Source organism: Diabrotica virgifera, chromosome 9 (genome assembly GCF_917563875.1).
Source record: "Diabrotica virgifera virgifera chromosome 9, PGI_DIABVI_V3a".
In the NCBI taxonomy this organism is placed as follows: Eukaryota; Metazoa; Arthropoda; class Insecta; order Coleoptera; family Chrysomelidae; genus Diabrotica; species Diabrotica virgifera.
In genome coordinates, this window is record NC_065451.1 from 110247227 (window position 1) to 110274528 (window position 27302).

Consider the following 27302-nt stretch of genomic DNA (forward strand, 5'->3'; position numbering starts at 1 on the left):
TTATGTCAAATTTCCGGTAAACGTTTACAGATTTGCCACTACTGGCGCTCGCGAATTTATAAATATCCCCTCTACGTACGAGCTCACAGCGTATATACAGAAGATAATGGGAAATTTATAAGCAGTTTATATAAATGACGTTCACAATTATATCGTTTTTATACACAAAAATAATTTTTACACAATGTAGTTAACAAGTTTAATATTTCCTCGATGTGATCATTGTTCAAACAGCAAAACCTAGAGACAGTTTAACATCCGGCAACAAATTGCAATTATTTCCTCTGTGATTTTTTCACTTTGCAATTGCAACCATTTGCGCCTCGCTGGTTTCCTACTATATCGTTGACATAATTTATATTCTTCTTTCTTCCGTAAATGGAGTTTAGACAGGAACAACGTTTTGTTAAACAAGCCGGCTAGAAAAGTGAGCTGACATCGGACGCGGACGGTTGTATGCTGGTGAAACAGGTATGGTTGAATTTAAATACCAGAAGGGAAGTCGCTGTCAGTAGGTACCGTACTCAAAGAGAAACGTGTAGTTGCATTTACATGTATGGTTGTTGATCAGTCTGTAAAAACGCAATTACAATATTAATTATTGTTCAGATATTATGTACTAAAATACAGGACATAATACATAGCTATTTGTATTGGCTCCGTGCGTCTCCCCTCTATTTACAGAAATTTACAGTCACGTGACACGCTGTCAGTTTTGTAAGGACGTTTTAGTATTGATTCTTATGGGATTATTTTGTTAAACTTGATTATTTTATTTTCTAGTGATAATAATCGAATACAAATTGTTAGAATTCATTAGTAATTCTTTTATAATGTCATCTATAGTTCAACAAAAATATTTTTGTCATTAATAAAGATTTATTGACATAATTTACGATAGTGAGGATATATAGGACATACCGTATCCGTACTTTTTGGAGTCAATTCGGATTTATCAGAGTTAAAAAGTGTATGTAATATGTACAAAACTTATAAAAACGTAAATAATATTATTATATCATATGTGTATATTGTATATTGCCACATCCTTTGTATATATAGAAAAAATTCTCACTTCATCCTTATAACAGCGTTAATTAATTTTATTCTTTGATCTAATTTTTTTGGGAACGAGGAAAATAAAATTATTTCACATCACTAGTTTTCCATGTATTTTTACAGTGAACAACACAACAAATAACGTGATATGGCATTTTTTTTAAATGTCCCATTTAAACATACAATAAAGCGTCCTTATAAAGATTCAAACAACGCCACCATGAGCAGGTCGGTCGATTTTGCTTTGACACTTTGTTAACGTTCGGAGCGAATAACAAGGGAGCAAAATGCTACTTTTTTCCCCTAGAATGAAGTTTACTGCTTGACGCGTAGCGGAGGGCAGTAATCATTCAAGGGAGGAAAAGGCACTTTACTTCCATGTTATAAACATGGATTTTCCACCTTCCTCAAATAACCAGTCATTTTTTCATTTTTAAATAATTTATTTAAGTAACTAACAAAAATTAGAGAACTATAACCAAATACATTAGACTGTAATACATACAACTCCTGACATTTCCCATTAATTTTGATGAAGCAAACGATATAGCGCCACCTAGTGGTCTGCGTTGTTAACCACAAACTATGAATGACTGAAGATCTGTCAGTTAATCCATATTAATATGTATTATTAACCTAACTTTTTGCTTTGCGTTTCTTCTTCTTCCTTTATTGGCTTATATATCTCGGGATAATTCGCCCAGCTTACACCAGGGAAATACTCTTGTCTTGCTCTGGGCAATCGAATATTTCCAAATATATATGTTAAAGCCTCAATTTTTTTAAATATTTATTAGCAGGAACATCTTCTTATAGGGCCAGACAGTCCCTACAGGTAAGACAATATTATAACATAAGGGTTAAAACTTTTATCATTTTGGGGTCTAATATCTTTTTATATCTTTATTTTTTTAATCCTCTAATGTTTTAATTTTTTTAATTCAAAGTTGGAAATTGATTAATTTATAAGTTAAGTTTGGCTAAGTTAAGGAATTTAAGCATCAGGTTAATCCTACGGGGATTAAGGTTGGACATAAGTAGGCAAATTTCAATGGGGGTAGGGATATTTGTTTTAGCTAATTCTTTATATAGGTCAAAACTGGGTGACATATTTATAGGGCACTCAAAAATCAGATGATTTAAGGACCCAACTTGGCCTAAGTCACAATATGGGTTGTCTTTTACTCCTATCCTGAATAGGTGAACCGGAGTAGCACAATGACCTGTCCTCATTCTAATAATGGTGGTTATAATATGTCTTCTGTCTTGGTATGCAAAATTGTGGTACCAGAGGAGTTTATCTATCTGACGTACAATTTTAGAGTAAAATGAATTATTTCGATTTTTCCCCTGCCATTCTTGCTTCCACCGATTCCAGATGGAATGCTTGATGTCTGGTAGAAAGTTGAAATAGTGAAGAGTGATACCAGCAGCTACATTTAAGGTTCTACCTATATTAGCTAGTTTATCAGCCACCATGTTCCCTTTAATATTCGAGTGTCCTGGAATCCATACCAGACTAATATTAACGTTATTTTCTTTCGCTTCAATGATGCCTCTCTTGGTCAAGAACGATGAGTGTTCCGTTTCCATAGATAAGTTGATCTGCCTATTTTCTTTATGGCACTTTTAGTGTCCGAGCAGATGATTGCTTGTTTAATATCATTTTTCAAAATAATTTGGAGAGCATGATTAATTGCGACAATCTCAGCCGTACATATTTGGGTATACTTAGGTAGTTTACTGGTATAAGAATAGTTGATCTCTGGGCTAAAGACACCAAAGCCTGCTGATCATTCACCATCAACCGAGCCATCCGTGAAGAATTTGGTGTGACTAGGTTTATTTAGACTTATATTTTGGAGTTGAACTGAGGCAAGTTCATCTGAACGATTAGATTGGATATTTATAATTGGAATTGTTGATAATTGATAATAATTCAAAGTTATGGCATGGGTATAATTCACTTAAATATAAGTTGGGATAAGTACTTTTAAATTTGTTCTTTAAAAGCACTAGAAATGGGATATTTCTGTTTTTCCAATGATTTTGGTTCCTTTTAATTGCCAAGTCTAACAGATCGAGAACGGAAATAATTTAATTGCCAATTAACATTGAATTAATATAAATTTAGAGCTAAGCCATTCCCATCTAGATTTAAGCGAGATCTGACCACTTTCACTTAAGAGGGCATGAATTGGGGTGGATTTCATGCATCCAGTTATAATTCGGATACTTTTGTATTTTAGTTTCTCCAATCTTTTAATTGAGGAAATTGGGCAATCGAAAATTACCTGGCAGCCATAGGCCAGATGGCTCTGAATCAGACAATTGTGTACAATTTGCAAGGTTTTTGGAAAGTCCCACACAGAGCTCTCATCACATTCAGGGCACGATTTACTTTTAGTTCTATTGAGTTTACGTATGAATTCCACTTTAAGTTTTTTTAAATATTTACCCCCAGGTATTTGACTGAATCCACTCAACCAATATTCTGGTTACAAAATATTACGTTGGGGGGAGAGATTTTCGTGTTTCCTTTTGTAAATAATATTGCAGAAGATTTGTTCTGAGATAGATCTAAATTGTGGTCTAGCAACCATGATTCCATCTGATTCAAGAATTTATTTACATTAATTACCAATTCATTAATATCACTCCCTCTAATCAGAAGAAATAAATAAATCGTCTGCATACTGAATTAGTTTACATGAAGAGGGGATTATATTATACAGGGAAAGACAATATAGGTTGACGAGGATAGGCCTTAATGGGGAACCTTGGGTAGTCCCAGACTTGATTTTCTTGGGCCATGGATTTGTCCCAGTTTGCTTTGTGTTTAATGTTTAAGAGCACACAGTAGCGATCAACAGGTAGCAACAAACGCGGTCCAAGATTGCGAAAGTTCTGCGAACTTTCAAAAGTGAGGCAACAGTGCATCGGTACTTCGACACTGACAGTGACGTTTATACTATCAAAAACAATAATTTTTATACACATAGGCGTGAAATGTTGCCAAGTCAGTGACGTTCGATTTCTTGTTATAAAAAAATCGATTTTTAGTTTATTTGAAGAAAGTGTATTTTTTTGTCTTTCTTAATGGCGGTACAGGCTCCTTTTTTCAATATTTTATTTAGTTATAGAGTAATTTCCACATACTAATATATTTCTAAAATTGGGCTCTGTACCGCCATTCTTTATTATATTACGAATATTTATGCCAAATATCTAGACAAAATATTCAAAATTAGAGCCGCAATCTTGGAACGCGTTTGTTGTTACCTGTTGATCGCTACTGTTTGCTCGTAATACGTATTAAAAAAAATGGATTTTGTAAATCAGCTATTACTAATACAAATGAACTTAATGATGTGGCAGAATCAGACAGAAAGACATGATTTAAATCTAGAGCGACGCCAGTTACGAGACGTCGATTAATAATCCATTTGAAATAAACAACCAAGTTTTTATGAAAAATTTCAGTGTCAAAATCTATTACTATGAGATAAAATTAAAACATTGTAACTACCAAAAGATTAGTAATTTTATATATTTTATGTTTTGTGATACTGTTAAAAATTTAATGGACTAACCTCATGTTGTAAGTTTTTATGCTTCTTTTATACAATGTTTTTCCTGTTAATATCATTGTATTTACTGAAAAAATAAATAGAAATTCATGGTATTATCAGTATTTTTCAATACTGATACCATCAATTTCTATTTTACATCTGATTGGTTCTTTACTGATTACTATTGCTTTAGTTTTCTGAGATGAAATTGTCATTAAATTCTTTTGCTTTTATGTTAAATCTGTGGACTAATCTTTGCAGACTATTTTCATCTTGGACTTTAAATATTGCGTCGTCTGCGTAACAGAGTATTTGTTTCCCATTCTGTATCCCCTTTTTTTGTTGACGCTTTTGATTATTTCATCCACAATTAAATTTAAGAGAATAGGACTCAATGAATCTCCCTGTCTTATTCCGTAGTCTACTTCTAAAAGTTCTGTAAGTTGTCCACCTATTCTGACTTCCATTTTGTTGTTTTGGTAGATGTTTTCAATGGTTTTTATTATATTGTACTGATTTACGCGGTTGACTTTACTATTTTATTATTTATGTTTTTAGGCACTAAGTTTAATTTAAATAAAGGAATACTTACTTTATATTATTTTTTTTACAGCACTTATTTAATTTATTTAATACTTACAAATAACTCAAACTAACACATCTAATTTATTTACAATGTCAAATTTATGATTTTACTAACTAAAGCATAATAATTCCAATAACTAATACATTTCAAAATACACGGCGAACAACTCGATTCTAAATACAATAATTATTACGCGTCGATAACTGACTGGCCTGCTAAATGAATCTCTCGTTCTTGTATATGTACTTCGGTATCCCTCGTTCCGAATTCCGTGGAAAGGAATGGTTTTCTCTCGTAACGACGAGAAGCTTCGGAAAGAAATAGGCCAGGCTGTGAGCGGCCTATAAATAGTGTCACATTGCCCCCTCCTTAAAAGATGGTTCCTCCTGGAACCTTGTCGGGACTGGAACTGGATGCTGGTATCTGCAACTGGACCCTCTTTTACAACTCCCAGTTGTATAAAAGTGGCAGGGGCCTATAAATAGTGTTAAAATATCTATTGGGACCACTCTATTATAAAGAAGATGGATGGCATCTTTGAGTCTTACTCGGTCAAATGCTTTCTTCAAATCAATCAGACAGAAATTCTGGTCCATTATACTCTGGTGATTTCTCAGTAATTTGCTTTATGTCGAATATTGCATCAGTACACGATCTTCCAGCACGCAAACTCTGTTGTTCATCTGCCAAACTTATCCTCTGATTCATTAGTTCTTGTAGAATTTTAGTTGTAAGTTTGAGGGTAGTCATAGTTGTAAGTTTTAGTAATTTATACCTCTGTAGTTTTCTGGCTGCTTTTTATCTCCTTTTTGAATAGTAGCATTAGTTCGCTCGGTCTCCATTTTTTCGGTATTTTATTGTGTTTTATGATGTTGTTAATTAATGTTGTTAATTGTTCTGTCATTGTTGCTTCACAGTATTTCAGTAACTCGTTTGGTATTCTGTCTTTACCTGCATCTTTTCTGTTCTTCTTCTTTTATATTTTCGAACTTCCTGTGTTTTATATTAACTAACATCTTCATTTGTGGAAACTTCTGGTGTTTTCGGTTCTCGGGTCATTTGTTCTTCCTCTATATAGAGCTTTTTTAGATAGTCATTCCATGTATCTTTTTTATGTTTTGGTTCTATTAGTTCATTTACCTCCGTTCTTTGACTTCTTATAATGCACCATATTTCCTTTGGCATACCGTAAAAATCATTTTTCATTTTTTTTCGAAAAACGTCCCCAGAAACCTTTTTTGATTCTTCTTACGAGTAAGTGTGTTTCATTTCTTATTGTCTTATAATTATAAGTACCTAATACGAGTACAATAATTACATGGTCGTTCTGGTAGAATTTTGGCGCCATTACATAACCATCAAAAGGTATATTATGACCTATTTTATATGTTAAAACAACTTCTATTTTTCAATTTATCATTTATTTCCAAAAGAATATTTGAAAAAAAACTTACGATAGCATAAAACAACAATTGAACAATTTTTTTGGTCAATATAATTGCAATCACAAACCAACTCCATAAATTCTTTTGTGTCTTCTTCAAACGTTTATTTGTTTGTTTTCATCATTTGAGTTCGTCCACTTCTTGTCTTGAAGACTGATATTGTGATATTTAGAAGGTTAGATGTCAACGATCTCTATCTAAACAATTAAAAAACAAACAACCTAAAATCTGAATAATTATAATAAATTATATGTTTAAAAGATCGCACATTGTCAAAATATTTGTTTAACGAAATATTCTACTCTTTATGTGTGATTTAAAGCGTGTAGGTATCTGTATTTTTCCTGTAGAGGTTATACAAAACTGATATTGACACAAAAACTATTGTAATAGTACCAGAACACATTAGTAGTTATCAGAATCTTATAAACAATAATTTCGATAGAGTTTATACAGTGGCTCATCCTGTAGATTTTTGTGATTAAGACATAGCAAAAGAAGTCATTTTGACACCACTTTTTTATGCTTTTTTGCTTTTTTAAAATCGTTATGCCTTTTTTAATTTCTGTGCTTATTTGGTGCTTGTTTTATATATATTATTATCATTTTTATCCAAATCTAATTCACTGCACTTGTCTAGCACACGTCCTGAATCGCGTTGCTGAGACTATACGGCTGCAATTTCCACTTGTTAATGAGTTGATAAAAAATGGGATACAAATTTTCATCAAAGCTCCTTTAAGGGTGCAACTTTTTAGAGAAAAATTCCCGAACACTTCATTACCATCGGAACCAGTGTTAACTAGGTGGGGCACATGGTTAGGTGCAGCTTTATACTACGCCGAATATTTCGAAAATTTTAAAAGCTTCGTATTGGAACTTAAAGATACTGATACTGCTATCGATAAAAGATTTTCAGGATGTTTTAGGTGAAACAGAATTACAAAGCATTCTTGCTTTCATCAAAAACAACTTTTGTTTTGTGAGTGAAACAATAAAATATTTTGAGAAACAGCAAATGTCATTAGTTGAGTCGATCCAAAAAATAAACAGTTTTGAAAAAAAAAAGATGGAAGGTATCCCTGGAAAAATGTGTCAGATAGTATTAACAAAAGTCAAATATGTATTAACAAAAAACGAAGAATATCAAAAGATATTTTCAAAAAATGAAATAATTTCACAAACTAAGTTCTCAATCCAGTAGTACAGAAAACGACAATAAATATCTTTCTCATACCACTAGATTGACAACATATGGAAACTCTCTGGTTACTAACTCCGCGACTTTCAAAAATTATAAGCCATACGGGTGCCGAGACGAACATTAAGATGAGGGAATTTTAAATAATTCACGTCCCATCTGCTCAGCGTGGTAAAGTTCCAACGAGAAGGTTTCCTAAGTACTTCACAAAAGAGTAAATGAATTAGAAATGTATAAACATTTTCTATTTCTTTGCAATCTGAAAATGCAGCAGCATTATACTCTAGTTAAATCGAAGAGTGCAGGAAGAGCCTATACCGGTGTCGGAGCTTTTTGCCCCACCGTCAGTAGTCCCATATCCTTTTCTCTCCGATTCAACCGATATTTAAATATTTTCAGTTTTAAATAGAGAACACGTTGAAAGTATAAATAAGGATCCGGCAGTAGTGGCAAAGTATAAGTATGCACCAATAACCATTGTGGACGTTGAAAGAAGCTTTTCGATATACAAAATTGTTTTGAGTGACAGGAGCCGAAACTTTACGATGGAACATTTAAATAAGTATTTAGTTATTTCATGCTTTAATAAAAAAATATGAAAAAAAAAAAAATTTTTTAATAAACGCTTTTTTTTAGTTACGAGTGACTGAAATTAAAAATATAAAAAATCAACTTAAAAGCTAAAAATAAAAAAAATTGAAAAAATCTAACACATTCGTCAAAGAAAAGCGCGTCTTCATCGAATAAACAGTTTTCTTAAAATTTTTTTTTATATATTTTTTATTTTTTACTTTTTAGTCTTACACTTTTCAAACATTAAAATATATCGTCATGTTTATTAAAATATGTATAGGTAAAACATGTACTAACATGAAAAGTAGACGGAATCGGCAAAAAATTTGAAACTTTATTGTTTATTTATGAAGCATAACTCTGCATAACGTAAACAATTAACGAAAAAAGTGAAATTATGCAGAGTCGTGCGGTACATTTTTTCAATATGATGCAAGTCTTCGGAATGCCGCCCCTTACTTAAGGGGGTAGGCGCAAAATTTCGGCTCCAGTGCTTTTTAAATGTATTCATTTTTTTCGAATCATAAGAACACTAATAAATATTTTTGAAAAATTTTAACACAGAATGAAAGATTACGTTGTTAGAGAGAACTTCTATAATGTTTATTTTAATAAGTTACAGGGGTGAAAAACTAAGAGAAAATTTAGTGTGATTTTTAATTTCAAATATCTCATTCAAAATAAACTTTTTATTTATTCTAAGTGACTTTCGGTCCTCGGTAATAATTTTGTCTTTCATTCTGCGTTTAAATTTTTCAAAGATATTTATTAGTTTTTTCAGGATTCGACAAAAATGAACACAATGTCCGTGGTAATATTTTCCAAATCTATCTTTGTCTTACAACGCACTCAGTCGAATAGAATATTGTCAGCTTATTGTCAGTCACACAATCAGTGACAATTTTAAATATTTGACATGGCATCGGGAATATTTTGAGTTGTCGATTAAATAATATTGATATATAGCGTATTTATTAAGGTTATTTATTGTGTATTATTTGTGGAAGATCCAAACAGAGAATATATCAGGATAATATATTCTGTGATCCAAGTATTTTGTTATTAAAGATGTTCAAAATTGTAAGCGTTCCATAGTAACAATATATTATTAAAAAATCACTTTAACACTTTTCCTCTTTTCTCGATTGAGTATCTATTAGTTTTTGTTGTACTTATAAATTATTACAATCACTGAATACATAATTAGTGAAAAAATTATCACATTTATTAACTGAATTAATAATTTGCAATTATACAAATAACACTTATCCAAGAACATTCAAAAGCCAGCTCTTTAAGTTAATGATGACATTTTCAAGTATAATGACATTCTAGTAAAGTTTACATATCCATACCAGTGTGAATTTTACTACACGTAATTTGCCATGTAAAGACAGACAAGTAGGGATTAAAATATTTGCGAATTATGTATCGATAGCCTTAAATAACATTTACAAAAATTACAATTTTACTCTTCTGACTTTAATTTTGCCAAATTCGTCAATCAGATTGGTGTAGTCTAAAGTAGCAGCTAGTGAGTAGACTCTATTGAAATGAGTGCTAAATTTTTTTAGTTGTGTTTGTCTTTGGAGCTTCGTAAATAGTTTTTAATAATTTTTAATTTTGAAAAACTTCTTTCCCCATTAGCTACCGAGACAGAGAGTGTTAATAAAATTCTTAGTGATATAACTACATTTAGGTATGAAGAAATTAGGTTATTTTGGCACAAATAGTTCAAAACCCTTAAATAATTCATGGAGTTTATTTTTATATCATTTGGGATATATCACGAAATACTTCTAAAAAATATATCCGCCTATTTAGCCTCTCTATCCGATTCTTTATCTTTTTCTATTGAAAGTATGAAGATTTATACAATATTTTTCTAGTGTTCTATTCCCTCAATTTAAAACTTTCATATAAAAATTTAAAATTTTTAGAGTTTCTAGAAGCGAAAATCGATCAATCAAAGTATTAATGACAATATCTAAAATATAGATGAAAAATATATTTTTTTATTTTCCATTGTTAAGAGCTCATCCACAGACTTTTCGTAATCAACTTATATTAAGATATCAACTTATATCAATATTTTCTGCAATTTTATTTGCAGTAATTTTCATTTGGTCGTAGCCAGATTGTCTGTAACTTTTTATTTTTTTGGTTGGACAAAACATTGCTGTAAAAACATAAATTCATAAATCGTATACCTCAGTGTCGGAATAACAAAGAACTTACAGAAAAAGATAAGCGTTGCATGTATATAATATTTATACCTTCGGCTGACACTTGGTCCTATATATTTTTTTAATTATTAAATGGTTCAATTTGAATTTTGATTTTACTGATTATGCCGCTCCCTTGTGATGCCGCCTGATGCGACTGCCTCACCGCATCATAGCACGGCACGGCCCTGAAATTATGTATAGTTCATATCATTAGCTATAATTTTGTAAAAGTTTCAAGTTTTTACATTGTAAAAAACAAGAGAATTTAATCATTTTCCATTAAAATAGTTTTTTTATTTAAACAATTAATAAACATAAAATTTTTATTTTTTATTGACTATTCGTGTATTGTTCCCATGAATGCATATATCTGCAAATTTTCATTCATTTGCATTGGAGAAAAGGCAGTCAAATTAACGTCTAAAGATTTGACGCAAACTATTGAACTAAATAAAAGCGTTTAAAAATTAGCATTTTTGTTTCAGTTATCTATTTTTTTTTTGTTTATTCTATTTTATTTTTAAATTTATAATAGGTACTTACTAGTTTTTAAGCTAAGCTTAGAAATCATTTTAGGCTTATTTTCCTCATTTAATTTAGGTTTGTCAAAATTTATATGCTTATTTTCATGCTTTCTTTTTGTATAAAAAAATGATTTTTTCACAAAACCGTTATACTTTTTAAGCGCTTTTTTGCGTTTCTTTGTGCTTTTAAATCCGAACTCTAGTGATAACTACTAATATATGACAAATCTTTTTTCAGGGGAGGAAGAATATTTTTTCAGTGTAGGTTTTACACTGCCGTAAATATTCAGCTAATAGTTTCGATTTTATTCATGCTATAAAGTTCTTGTTTGAAAATATTGTTTTTTCTTATGGATCGACGTCGTTTAACTTTGGATGAGATAAATAGGGCTGTAGGCCTTTTTCAATGTGGCATGCGGTAAACTAATGTAGCTGAGTCCATGGGAGTCTCCCAGTGTTACAAGTCAATTATTGTTTCGGCATTTTTGTGACACTGGAAGTCTAGCCTAACGTCATCAAGGACGTGAGCGCGCTATAACTGCAGATCAAGACCAATTTTAGTGTTAAAGACAACCAACATTTACAGCACCTGAATTGGTCAGCGACTTGTAGAGGGCACACCAGGTAACCATAGGCTATAATACTGTAGCAAATAGTCTCCATGAAGCCACTCTCTACAATCGAACTCCATTGAAATGTCCACCTATCTTCAGAGGCAATCGCGCTGCAAGATTAGAGTGGTCTCAAGAATATCAAAACTAGGATGCAAATGATTGGGCTACAGGTTTATTCTCTGACGAATCTAGATTTGGATTTCATCCAGATTCTCGTCGAGTAAGAGTGTGGAAACTATCTGGAAATGTAGAACGCTTAAAACATGTTCAGGACGATCACACATACAGACGTGGTGCAGTAATGGTATGGAGTGGAATAATAGTCGGTAGAAGAACGGATCTCGATTTTCCAAACCGCTTCCCTTACAGCTCAGCAGTACCTCAACACCATTCTACAACCTATCGCTCATCCGTTTGCTGATGCTGTTGGTCAAAACTTCCACCCCATGCATAATAATGGCCGTTCACATGTCGCACTCCCAGTGACATACCGGCTTACCAACGAATGTATTGATGTGTTGCCTTGGTCAGCACAATCCCCCGACCTAATTCCTCTCGATCATGTATGGAATATGATTCAACGAAGAATTACTCCACATATGGAAAACATACACGCCGATCCGTTTCCGAGAACATCTGATAGAAGAATGGAAAAACGTACCTCAACAGGCTATCAACAATCTCATTTTGTCTATGAACGAAAGATGTAGAGCCTTAATAACTTAAATGTATAGGTTTCTATTGATAATTTACCGTCTCTACTAGTTTCATCTCTTTTTATTTCACTTACGTTTTCCGTCTTTTGCGTTATTTTGCCTGTTCTTAGTGAACTCATCACTGTATTTGTCTTTTAATAATTGTTTTATGAAGGGTGGTGACGGATTCATAGCCAATGTGAATTAGTTTGATCCGTGTAGAAAATAACGTGTCTATTCCGTGTAAATCCTATGGCAACTAGTGGGAAATGAAAAATCCGTGTACGTGTACTAATCAAGACTTGATGGATTTAGGAGACATTTTTAAAATATTCGTTGAAAAAAGTATTTATTATCCAGAAGAGATTACTAAGATACATACAGTAATTGCCACACCGTTCTTGTAGACCACATTTTAAACTAAGTTACTACCTGTAGCTGCACTATATTACCTCTCCGTGGAAATGCTCGCTATAAAGTACTTACACTTGTTTCTTAGAAACTGTGACAATTATTCTAGATCAATGACTATCATTACGAGACATCGAAAACGTTATCCACATTATTTTGTAATTACATATTACATCGTATAATTATTTGCAAATAAGTGAAATATTCGCAAAACATAACGCAAAAAAGTATAACGCAAAAGATGGAAAACATAACAAATTGTGAAATAAAACGAGGTGAAACTAGTAGAGGTGGAGATTATCGATATAAACGTATAAATTAACATTACATTACATGTTTCCCACCTTAAGACGTCTGTGACAGGAGTATTTCATACAATTCTCCTGTCATAGTGACAGTTGTCATACTTCTCCGATACATATAAAGGTGGGAAACTATGAAATGTAATGTTAATTTATACGTTTATATCGATAATTTCAACCTCTTCTAGTTTGATTTCTTTTTACTTCACAATATATTATGTTTTCCAACTTTTGCGTTATTTTGCCGGTTATTAGCGCGCTCATCATTGTATATGCGGGGAAATAAACCACTAAAATCGCCTAAACCTCTAACTTTTTTAAAGTAAGATGGATCGTTATGAAACCTATTGCATTCGATTTGGGAGAGTCTTAGGAAATTTCTTGAACACTTGGCATGAGGGACAAATGAAAATTTCATTGTTGTAGGCGGAAAATGCATTATTGGGTTGGCGAAGCTGTAAGAGGTACCTGGTGCCTGGTACACGTTGTCTTCTGGAGTTTTATGGAAATTCATTATGAAAATCGTTGAAACTACTTGTTATCCTGAGTTTGTTTGATTAAAATACAAATTTGCAATTATGCGAACGTCCCTGCCGTCCAAGCTAATGTCTTTTAGAAATTCGATTAATATAATATAGTGCTTTACATGATGAAATGCCTTTTGGAAGTCAATAAAACGACAGCATGTCTACAGATATATCACGACATCTTTGAGCAAGTACATCCCAAACAATATACAATAAACATCATTATCATGCATCCTCTTCAGTCCACTGCTGGACATGGGTCTCTCCCGTTTTTTGCCACTCTCCACGGTACAATCAACAACTGTACTACTAAAAAATATATATATAGCTAACCAAACTTACACTGACAATGACAAACCATAAATCTCACGTCATTCACGTGGTGATTAGATATTTTTTATGATGGCTTTATAATTATAAACATTTCTGATCCTTTTAACCTGATGTAGATAAATTAATGATAATTACTATAGGTATATTGGAAGTTTCACCAGAAGCAATTGAAATAAGTTATCCTGCAATTAAAAGTTATGCAATTGCTTATAGAAACTCATGTTAAGTGTTGAAAGATATAAAACATACATACGCCAAGTACATAATTTGATGTTATGATGATCATGAATCATACTAATGATAGCAAGTGGAAATGAAATGTGCAAATAAACTGAAACATTACTTTGTTCTTGAAATGATTATGTAGGTTAACGCAGTGGCGTATTCAGAAAATTTAACGTTTAAACTATTATTTCGCATTTTCTATTAACAGCGGTGCATCGTGCATCCCGACCTTTTGTGGGAGCTTTGAATAGTCAGAGCTCATAGTAAAAAACGAACTTCTGACCATGATACAAAGAATAACGTACTGTTATTATTTGTATCATGGTCAGAGGTATATTCATAACTGCCTTTTCAAATTGCTTCAGTTTGTCCACGAACATCATGCCAATGACGATTATCTTGGACTGGGGAGTAGTGGGGAGCCCAAGATGAAGAACAATTGAGAAGGCGAATTTACGAAAAACTGAGAATAATTGATCTAAATACCGTTAAGTTCGAAAAAACTTGCGTCTAGTAGAACAAAATGGGCCACTCCCTATAATTCGAAAATACAGTTTGGTTCTTCTAAAGGTGCCTATCTTCTAGAGATGTTGGCGATCACATTGACCCATTTTATTCTATTCACAGCAGCTCGAAATAGATCAGTTGACGTTAGACCAGTCCACTTCCTAAGACTGGCCAGCCAGGATATATGTCTCTGTCGAGGGCCTCTCTTGCCCTCAATCTTGCCTTGTAGAATCAACTGTGGGAGTCTATATTAGGCCTTTCGCACACACAGCTACTAAAAAGAAACTAAATTAGTTGGTAACTAGAATTATCAACTATGGCTCGCACACTACGCTACTGAAAATTAATAAAACGAGTCACTTCTTGACTGTACATACTTTGTACTGAGTAGCTTTGTTAGGCGGTGTTTAAGTTTATATATTATGTTGTTCTGAAGCTATTTTCTTGTGGAATTTTTGTAATTAACTAGTTTTTGATGGGAAATAGCCACAATTTTACTAAAAAATTATTTTATTAACGTTTCGACGTCCAAATCGGATGCCGTTGTCAAAATACAAAAAATATTAATGAATTAAAGAAAAATGTTGCTTAGTAACAAATTCTTCTAATAATTTATTTAATCTGACTCATTTATATCGGCAATTCAGACATATATTATACATTTTAAAGTAGAAGACTTTAAAATGATATTGTTCTTATTATTTATTGTCACCGCTGTCACCGATTATGATTTTTTTGTGACGGATATTCTTGAGTTGGGGTTGATTTCATGTAATCGAATGAACTATCTTTCAGTAAAGTCATCCCAGGAACGCAACTCATAAATATTGGCAATATCATTTTAAAGTCTTCTACTTTAAAATGTATAATAGGTATATGTCTGAATTGCCGATATAAATAAGTCAGATTAAATAAATTATTAGAAGAATTTTTTACTAGCAACAACATTTTTGTTTAATTCATTAATATTTTTTGTATTTTGACAACGGCATCCGATTTGGACGTCGAAACGTTAATAAAATAATTTTTTAGTAAAATTGTGGCTTATTTCCCATCAAAACTAGTTAATTAAGTTTATATTGGTACGGATGTTTTTCACTTCTTGCACTAATTTTATATTAAACGACTCTTCTGCCAATTTCGCGTGTTAAACTTTATAAAATATCACAAAAGGCTAGAAACTAGTCCCCAAGCGACCTGCATGTCCAGTCCGCTTTCGACTGATCGCTCCCGCATTATAGACCGGCTGCTAACTAGTAGCGCTATGTGCAGACACTCATTAAAATACATGTGCAGTGACTACTAAGTAACTAATTGGTAACTAAAGTTACCAACTGGTTTCTTTTTAGTAGCTGTGTGTGCGGATGGCCTTATTATTATACACATAATGTGGCCGAAGTAAGCTAATTTTTTGTACTTCACGGTGGTAATAATTTCTTTGTCTTTTCTTAGCCTCTGGAGAAAGTTTTGTTAGTTGTGTGGTGTATATATGAGATCTTCAACATACGTCGATAGCACCACATTTCAAACGCCTCTAATCGTTGTATGGCATCTTCTGTAAGACTCCAGCTTTCTACTTCATAGAGGAGGACACTAAAGACCGAACATCTAAGAATTCTTATGCGTATATTGACACTTAAAGATAAGTTGCAGACAATCTCCTAAGACTATTAAAAGAGCTTCTGGCTTTTTCAATACGAGCTTTTTTTTGGTAGCTATGATCCCAAGTATCCTTAATATGGCAGTCCACATAGCATATCATTTTCTGTACTCTTTCTAACGGTGCATTGTTTACTGTAATTTGGGCGTTTATGTTGATGTTTTTAACAACGATCATTATTTTTGTCTTCTTACAATTTAGTTTTAGGCCGTATTTGCTACATGCTTCTACAACGTTATTCATCATCCTTTGGAGCTCCTGCGGACTATCTGCCAGCAATACTGTATCGTCTGCATATTCTAGTATTGTTTATAAGTTGTCCATTTACTGCAATATCATCTTCTGATTCGTCCAAGGCCTCTCTAAAGATGTTTTCAGAGTATATGTTAAATATTGCTGGTGACAGTATGCAACCCTGTCTAACTCCTTTTCCAACTGTGAAGATTTCGGGCAGTTCATTTTAGAATCGAACTGTGGCTTCTTGTTGAAGATATCTATAAGTTTGAGGCCACTCGTACATCCTTACCATCGAGTCCTGATTAGGATATCGATTAGTTTCCTATGTGGGAAACTTTATCAAATGCCTTCTCGAAATTAATGAAACATGCATACACATCGCAGTTGATATCCCTGGCTCTCTATATTAGAACTTGCAAACTGAAAAATCTCTCGTTCCGAGTCCTGCTCTGAATCCAAATTGAATTTCACTCGTATTCTTCTAATTTGGTGTATATGCGCGAGTGAATGATAGTGAGGAGTACTTTAAGTATACATGGCTCATCAAACTAAATAATCTATGTTCTTGATCTAAAGCAAGCACCACACTCTCGCGAAGTTACTTCGGGAAAGTTCAGCGAAGTCCGAAGTACCCGTCACTGCACACTCGTTCTAATTCGCGAGAAATACATTCACGCCGGACGATAAGAACTTCGGTTCCTTTGACTTGGTCTCAAAAACCGCCACAGAATGGAAGTAGGCCGAGGCGCAGCGAAGTAGCATGAACAACCTGTCTACACTCTCGTACTCGCTGAACTTCGATCGACTTCGCGAGTAGTTATAGTGAGTTTAAAGTGGAATGAATATTCATAAAAGCCAGTCTTTTGGTAAATATCCAGTCTCATATTTGTTGAATAACTTCGTAAGAGCTGTGATTTGCTCTGCCTCTAATAGCTTTAAAAGTTCACATGGTGATTTCCCATCTTTAATCCGCTTAATGACCATAGTTACTTCTTCGTTTGTTATTTCTGGGCCGTTGGGGTTGTCTATTTCAGTCGGACTTCTTGCTGCATCTTCGAATAATTCTGGCATATATTCTTTTCATCTCCTTAATTTATCTTCAACTGTAGTCAAAATCTGGCCTTCGATGTCTACAACTATGCCTGTATTGCATTGTTTTCTGGTGTTCTGTACCTTTTTAATCTTTTTGTGCATATGGAAACTGTCATGTTTGCGTTGTAGTGTTTTAATTTCCGTACATTTCTCCATCAGCCATGATTCTTTTGCCCTTTTTAATTCCCTTAGTATACTCTTATGCAATTTTTTGTATTCATTTTCATTTCTGCCTTTTAATTTCCTCGCCTTCCATCATCTGCAATATTTTATCTGTCATTCATTCTTACTTCTTTTCTCTTTTTGATTTAAGATATTCATGCGAAAGCGTGTTACTAAATGTCTTCATTTCATTTCACTAATCTTCTATGCCACTAGTAATGTCTTCAACTATTTTCGCAAAATTTTTATCAATCTGTGTTTTTACTTTTTCCTGGATGTTATTTTCTTTCAGTAGTTTTATATCACAAGCTAGAAGAACAATTGGCTGCCTAAATGGAATACTTTGGAGCTCCGAAATAGGAATACAGCGAAAATACAATATCTATGAAACACTTATTAAAAGCAGCTAACTTTACGGAGCAGAGACTTGGAGAATAACCGAGAACAACAGGCAAAAATTAGAAGCTGTAGAAATGGATGTGTTTAGAAGATCGTTAGGTATATCCCGTAGGGAAAGAGTTCGAAATGAGGAAGTAAGACGACGAATTGGAATAGATGGTTACTTAACAACAGACATTGAGAGGAAACAGTTGATTTGGTATGGTCATGTTCAAATAATGGAAGCCACAAGATTGCCCAAAAAGATCATGCAGTGGGTACCACCAAACCGCAAAAAATGAGGAAGACCCAAAAAGACATGGAAAGAAGGGGTAACCAAAGCAATGAGTACAAGGGATCTTAGAGATGGCCAATGGGATGATAGAAGGACGTGGAATTTAGGCATCGGACAACGTCGACAGACGTTCTAAAACCGACATATACATACATACAGTTTTATATCTATCTTGGGCCTCATTTTCTTATGAATTATTTTGTGTTGTATGGTGATATTTGCAACTAATATGATCTGAGAAGACATCTGCGCCTGGATATGTTTTTGTTGAGGTGATATAATTTCTAAACCTTTTGTTTATGTTGATAAAATCAATTTGGTTTCTTATGATTTTCCCTTGGGTATCACCGGGTGCTTTCCATTTGGTTAAGTATTGAGTTGTAATTTATGGTATTTAGTTAGTGCTTAAATAAATTTCTTCATTAAAAACCTCCGATACAGATTTTACGCAAAAACTTTTAGGGCATAGGTACGTTATTTGACACTGCAACAGTAGTATAACAGATTAGTCCAACTCTAACAAAGATATAAGTAGATAGATAGTTATAGTTTTGTAATTAATAAGCGATAATAAATATCATTATCTCCCACAAAATAAACACGCAATTTTATCTTTTAGCCCGATCAGAGAACAATCTGACCCCAAAAAAATAAAGGAAGGATGAAAATTTGGGAATAGATAGTTGAAATTGTCCTATTATTATCTAAGAAAAAGTTTACAATCTACATCCCATCCATTTTACAGAAATAGGGAAATACCCCCTTCTCGGGAGTGAAAAAATACACATTCAAAATAAGTCCGGCATTGGACAAAATGACTAATTCTAAGAAACTTTTGTTCTATAGAGTTGTTTCACTAATTCAACACTTCGAGTTTTTGCGAGTGAATATGTTCATTTTTTAACAAAAAAAAACACGTCTTTAGACGGTTTTTCACAAATTACTCAAAAAGTAAGTCGAAAAAATATTCTTAGCAAAAATATAGCTTATAAAAAAGTGAAAAAAATGTTGTATGTGTGAAGTCTGTAGACCCAGTACAAGCAGAGTTGTAGCTGATGAAAAGTAGGTTCTTATTCGTCAAATTCCAAATCTAATATTTTAACGTGAAATATCCAAAAAACGGAACACTTTTCGGGGAAAACTCATTACAACTTTTTTAAAGTGTTTAAAAAAGGTTTAGTTTTATTTTTTTTAAATTCTAACATTAAAAGTAAGGCTAAAAGTAAGGCTCTAAATATTGTTGGTTCCTTTTACTTTTTGATAAAATGAATCGCGAAAATCACCCCTTATTATTACTTTGCTTATGTATTCTTTATATGATCTGTAAGTTTCATCGGTTCAAAGTGCTTATTTCTGAAACGGCTGCAGTTAAAATGGCTTGAACGAGTCACTAATCACGAGTGTATGCAAATTTTGAACAGCCATAGCATAAATAATTTTTGTCTAACAGGAAAACAAAAAATTAAGAACATTTAATCAATTTTTTTCAAAAATGAGCACTTTGAACCAGTGAAACTTATAGATCGTATATAAACAATACATAAGTAACGTAACTTGTGAAGCGGTAACGATTAATTTTATTTGGGATGCTAATTAGGGGGTCAATTTCGCGATTCTTTTTACCAAAAAATAAAAGGGACCAACAATATTTTGAGCATAACACACTTTTAATGGTAGAAGTTTTTTTAAAAAATAAACATTAACCTTTTTTTTAAACCTTTTTCTTTTAAACCATTAAAAATTGTAATGAGTTTTCCCGAAAAGTGCTCCGTTATTTGGTTATTTCACGTTGAAATATTCGATTTGAAATTTGACGAATAAGAACCTACTTTTCATTAGCTACAACTCTGCTTCTTTTGGGTCTAGAGACTTCATACACAGTGCCGGTTTAACCTAACTTTGGGCCCTGGTCACTAGAGATTTAGGGGCCCCCTTCATTGCTATTCGTTGTCAGTTTTTTAACAAAAGAACACATGCATTAACCATAAATGTTTATTATAAAATCCATACGATAAATTTTTTAAAACAAATGAGAAAAATAGCAACCGTAAAAAACATTCCAAATAATAAATTTAAAAATACAAAAAAAAACAGAAAGTTCTACAAAACAACACATGACAAACAAAAAAACCTATTCTAAAAATACATAAGACAAAAATTAGCTCACTTTGTTCCTTGACTTGGTATTAGCAAACTGCCACATTAATACCTACTATCAAAATTCAGTTGCTCCAGTTCTTCATTTTCTATAATACAATAGTGATAATGCTTCTAGGTTTTCTTGACCCAAATGTGACCTTTAATATATGTATCTTTAATCTTTTTAAAGCGAAAAAGACCGCTCACCTGATGCATTAGAAGTTGGTATCATCAAATAAACTTTCAGTAAATTTCAAAATTCTCTTTGGTTTCATTAACATTTTTTATATTTCTCGCATAAAATATTAACTCACGTCATAGCATTATATTCTCTTTAAAAGATCTTGAGTAATATTGTCGCATATAACATTAAATAGGTACCTACTTCAATTCTGAATCTCTCTTGCCCCTTTAAAGTTGTTTCACTTTCAACTTCTGCATCGAAAACTGTTTTTCTTTTTTTATTCTTTGAAGGTCAATTCTATAGAATATATTTGAGATATCCACGCCTTCACAAAAAAAAATATTTTTGGCTTCTAGTTCAATTTCGCTTAATTTATTTCTCACGTCTCCAACAAAGCTCAAATCTTATTAATTCTACTCCAATTGACACATTCGAGTCCACAGTTTCTAACGTTTGCTTGTTGCATTCACACGTTTTAAATTTTTTGCCCAAATCAGTGTCAATAGGGTTGTCTAAAAGGTACCCATTTTATTCTGCAGTGCCTTAGCTTCACTTCTGACTGCTGATTTTATGTCTTTATTATTGCTTAATTGGAAAAAATATGTTTGATGGATCCGTAGTTTTTAAGTAAAGCATTTACAGCTTCAAAAGTTTCTACAAGTTTTATTTTCATCACTTCCAGGAATTCATTACAAATTTGGTCAGACAGATAGCTAACTGAACCTTTTGCTTTATTCGTATTCCGCTGTAAATGCTCGTCTAAGAAGTTGTCAAAAGCCAAGTATACAAGACAACTTAATTAATTACCTTTATGACGACTCGTTAATTCCTCATCAGATCAACGGAAAGTTAGTCCTTAAGAAGCAAGTAATTTGATGGTGACAACAACTCTTCTTAGGACCTTTACCCAATAGTCAGCTTCGCGTTCTACTTGCTCTTTCAAGTCAACGTCTATAACTCCAATTTAACTGATGATCCATATAACTCCATCTAACTGATGATCTTGCTACTAATGTAACCATAGAGTTCAGATAAAATTTACTTTCTTCGTGAGATTTGAGCAAACTATTCAAATGTTTCCAGTGAGCAAAATACATACAAAATCAGTTAAACTATTTTTTTCAATTGAAAATAATTTGGACGGGTAACAATAAACAACTTTAACACTTTTGTATTATATTAACCAATCTCTCTCTCTCTCCTTGCCTCCATTGGGTTTTACTCTATAAGATGTGCTTTCATTAATCATCTTTGTCTCCAGCTTCATACATTTCATACAATTTTCTAAGGAATCACTCTGGTTTACAAGTGATCACGTTCTTACAAGGTTATCAGGTATTTCGTAGTCTTTTTCTTTATTTCATATAATAAGTACCTCGATTATTATCGGACTTTATATTTTGTTAACAATAAAAGGAAGGGCCAATTCGGGCCCCTCCGGGGCCCGGGCCCCTGGGCGCCCGCCCCATGCGCCCAGTGGGTAAACCGGCACTGTTCATACATACACCATTTCTTGCACTTTTTTATACTCTATAGAACAAAAGTTGCTTAGAATTAGTCATTTTATCAAATTCCGGACTAATTTTGAATGTATATCTTTTCATCCCCCAGAAGGAGCTATTTCCCAATGTTTGTAAAATGAAGGGGATGTAGAAGTGTAAACTTTTTCTTATATAATAATAGATACTTTCAACTACGTATCCGCAAATTTTCATCCTTCCTTTATTTTTTTGAGGTTTTCGTAAAGTTTTGTGTTCTTTGATCGGGCTATTTCTGTATACTCTGTTCTTTGTTCTTACCTATTTCTAATAAAAGTATTTCATCGACATGATTCACTTTGATAATTAATTCGCATAAAACTCAAAGGTCAAAGATTATATTTCTAATTGCAACCTATGAGTACGACTTGTCAGGTTTAGAAAGTAGTTGTAACGTCTTTATGCAAATGTTTGTTTTTAAAAAACAGTTAAACGAGTATAAAAGAAATTTATAGGAAGTGAAAATTAGAGTTAACAAAAAATATGATTTTTATACATAGATCTAGGTCAAGCAGGTTATTACTACTAACTATATATGAAAAACGAATAACTAATCATAGATTAGGAGTTGCTGTTCTTCAGCAATTTCACCAATAGGCACAACCGAAAATCGAACAGAAACATATAGGTAAATACATGGTGTAACAAAAAAGCAGGTCATAAATTAAATCACATATTCTGGGACCAAAAATAGTTCGATTGAACTTAGCTTAGTTCAAAAATGCACATAAAAAAATTTACAGCCCTAAAGTTGCAAAATGAAAATCGATGTTTTCCAATACTAAATAAAGTAGATTTCCATAAAGTAACGCATAAATTCATTATTTCGTAAACCGGCGACTTTAAGGAAAGATCCCGAAACAGGTCGATTTTTATTTTTAAATTACAATTTTTTGGCATATATATCATACTAGTGACGTCATCAATTTGGGCTGGATGACGTAATCGATGATTTTTTTAAATGAGAATAGGGTTCATGTGATAGCTTATTTGAAAGGGTATTCAATTCTCTATTTATCAATATAAACATTAACATAATTATTTATACAGGGTGCTCAAAAACAATTTTTTAAATTAAATTAATTGAGACACAAAGAAGAATGTACTTAACTTATTTAATTTAAAATTCGTTTTGTTGTTGTCAGAAAACAAGAAAAAACATGTTTATTTGACAAATACATATTGCTTTTCGCTTAAATTCAATGTTGCTGCCACCCACCTGCCTCTTGGAAATTTGAACATTACGTTTAAGCGAAAATCAATGTTTATTTTTTAAATAAAACATTTTTATGTTTTCTAACAGCAGTAAAATGTATTTAGAATTAAACAAATTACATACATTCATCTTTTTGTGCCAATTAATTTAATAAAAAAAATTTTTTTTGGACACCCAGTATAAATAATTATGTTAATGTTTATATTAGTGAACAGATAATTAAATTCCCTTTTAAATGAGCTATCACATCACCCCTATCCTCATTTAAAAAAATCATCGATTACGTCATCACCCCCAGATGGATGACGTCACTAATATGATATATATGCAAAAAAATCGTAATTTAAAAATAAAAATCGACCTGTTTTGGGATTTTTCCTTAAAGTCGCCGGTTTACGAAATAATGAATTTATGCGTTACTTTATGGACGCATTGTATATCGAACACTATTAGATATTTTTTATTGAAAATGGACATATGGCATTCTTGTGGCAGAAACATCTTAAAAAAAACAGTGAAATTTGTTCACCTCATAAAAATTTTATAGGGGTTTTGTTCCCTTAAACCCTCTAAACTTTTGTGTACGTTCCAATTAAATTATTATTGTGGCACCATTAGTTAAACACAATATTTTTATCGAGATGCGGCTTCTTTTTTAATATGTTTACATAAAAATTGTATGAGTGTTTTGTTCCCTTAAATGCCCAAATGATTGTGTAAGTTCCAATTAAATTATTATTGTGGTACCATTAGTTAAACACAATGTTTTTAAAACTTTTTTGTCTCTTAGTATTTTTTCGATAAGTCAGTTTTTATTGAGATATGGCTTCTTTTTTACAATGTGTCAAAATATTCCTCAAAAATTTTGCGCCTACGCCCTTAATTTAATTGACCTGTCTGTATTATACAAATCCGAAAGACAAAACTTTATTTACAGTTCAGGATATAGGTACGTCAAAGTACCTATTGTAGTTATTAATGATTGAACTATTATCATTGCATGAACCTAACAGTAAATAAGTCTAAACTTCATTATTTCTTGTTTCAGAACAATAAATTGCTTCTTAATAACTGCAAGCAATAACTACCAGGCTCTTCGGAGAGTTATCGTCAAAAGCCAAGATATCAATTTGCTTTTCGTCTAATATTATAAGGTAAGAATGTTTTCCATTTTATTTATATTAGATAGCTAATTGACCTTTTAATGAAAGAAGAATGCTTATTTTTCAATGTACTTAAAAAAATCAACAAAAAGGAATTTTTACCATTGCAAAAACATTTTAGTAAAGTAGCGTCAATTTTGGCCTATAAATAATTTGAATAATTTTGTTTAATATTCACTGTAGACTAAATCCACTTTAAAGCCAGTCAATGAGAGCAAGAACAGGATATAACCTCCGAATTCTATCCTACTGCATGGATTTTAATGAAATTTTGGGAATAGCCTCTACTTATCTCCTAATTCAAAGTCTACCCTATATACTATGGCGCTTTTATCTTGGGGACAGTTTCCACCCCTTCAAGGGAGTGGAAAATTTTTTGACCAAAATAACCACGGAAGTGGCTAGAGAATCTAATTCTAAGTCAAAACTGTTCTATAATTTTTTTTTGAAAACTTAATACTTTTTGAGTCATTCGAGGTTGAAAATTGGCCACTTTCATTGAAAAATGACACTTTTCGGGCGGTTTTTTGCGAATATCTTAAAAACTATGCATCTAACTAAAAAACTATATCAAACATTTTTGTAGCTTACAAAAAAAAACAAAGAGATTCGTGGCTTCATAAATCTTCTAGTTATAATAAAAAATGAGATATGGTAGGTGAAAAGAGTTTGTTTTTTGGTGTATGTTCAAATCGGTATATTTAACTTGAAATAACAGAGAAATGGTCGTTTTTAGGTGTATATAATGCTACCAATATCTTTTATGTCGCTTATTTTTTAAACTAAGCGCTTTATGCTTTTATTCTCGCTTTTAAACTAACACCAGAATTTAAATGCATCGTATTCTTCTATAATACCTTTTATTATACTTTTATTTCTATGTTCAAAAAGTTAGACGGATTTAAAATGAATGGTTTTGAAAAAATAAGATCAAATTATAAAGCGCATTTTTAAATTTTCTTAAAAATCTTTTTTTTTTCTCCATGTAACTTGAAAATGATACAGTAATGTTAAACAAAAACAAAATTTTTATCTGAAAAAAACCCTACATTTTTGTACGGAATCTTTTTTCCTATCTCTTATCATTTTCGAATTATGTGAAGAAAAAGGAAGATTTTTAAGAAAATTTAAAAATGCCTATAATTTGATCTTATTTTTTTCAAAAATCATTTATTTTAAACCCGTCCAACTCGTTGAACATAGAAATAACAGTATAGTAAAAGGTATTGTAGAAGGAAAACGATCCTTTTAAATTCTGGTGGATGAGGGGTTAAATATACTTCATACTTTTTCTTAAAATACATTAGTCATCATTTTTTTGCAGCATATCTCGCTTAGGTTAAATGTAATCGACATTTAATATTGCTCATTTTAAAGGTCTGTTTTTTAGTTAGATGCATAGTTTTTAAGGTATTCGCAAAAAACCACCCGAAAAGGTGTCAATTTTTAATAAAAATGGCCAATTTTCAACCACGAATAACTCAAAAACTATTGAGTTTTAAAAAAAAGTTATACAACAGTTTTTGCTTAGAATTGGGTTCTCTAGCCACTTCCGTGGTTATTTTGACCAAAAAATTTTTCACTCCCTTGAAGGGGTGGGAACCGTCCCCAAGGTAAAAGCGCCATAGTATATAGGGTAGACTTTGTTTCTTGAGCTATTTTCTATTTACTGTGAAAATATCAAGTAAATCGATATAGTAGGATGGAATTCGGAGTCAAATACCCTCATTGACTGTTTGGTATTTGAAATTAAAAAAAAATCGTCTATGTCAATTAGGATCAAAGTTAGCCACTTTTTTTTATTAATTCACAGCTACTTTTCTTATCTCAAATTCTCCTGTCACAGTGTTTTGGATATATTTTTCCTTCTGAGTACATCATCATCAGTAGCTCGACAACCCTTTTTGGGTCCTGGCTTGTTCTAGGATTTTCCGCCATTCTGTTCTGTTCCTTGCTTTGTTCTTCCAGTGGGTAATTTCAAGTGTTTTCAGATCTTGTTCCACTTGTTCCATGTATCTAAGTTTGGGTCTTCCCTTTTACCTTCTCCCTACTGGTGTTTGCTTAATTATATGTTTTGGTGTTTTGGTCTCCAACATTCGTTCAACATGGCCCATCCAGCGCAGACGTCCGATCTTTATGGATGTTATGACGTCGGGTTCGTTGTATGCTGCGTATAGTTCAAAATTATATCTTCTGCGCCATACGTCATTTTCTTTCATCCCCTTATATATGTGTCTAAGGATTTTTCGTTCAAACGTACCTAATAAGTTCTCATCGCTTTTCGACAGTGTCCATGTCTCTGATCCATATATAAAGCCGGGTTCACACGATTCAAGTTGCATCCAAGTGTACTTGGTCCAAGTCAACTTGGACGCTGCGCGCGCTACTTGGAAGCTACTTTGATCGTGTAAATTACTTGGATGTCAAATAAAAGTA

At 32.4% G+C, this 27302-nt stretch overlaps 1 protein-coding gene across 1 annotated transcript in view; it reads left to right on the top strand.

The window, feature by feature from the left end:
- LOC126892370 (tumor protein p53-inducible nuclear protein 2) overlaps positions 1-27302 on the top strand; it is a 412338-nt gene that overhangs the window by 81240 nt on the left and 303796 nt on the right. The window contains exon 2 of the mRNA XM_050661895.1: positions 24752-24857. The gene's annotated coding sequence lies outside the window, so the exon portion shown is untranslated. The remainder of the gene's footprint in view (positions 1-24751; positions 24858-27302) is intronic.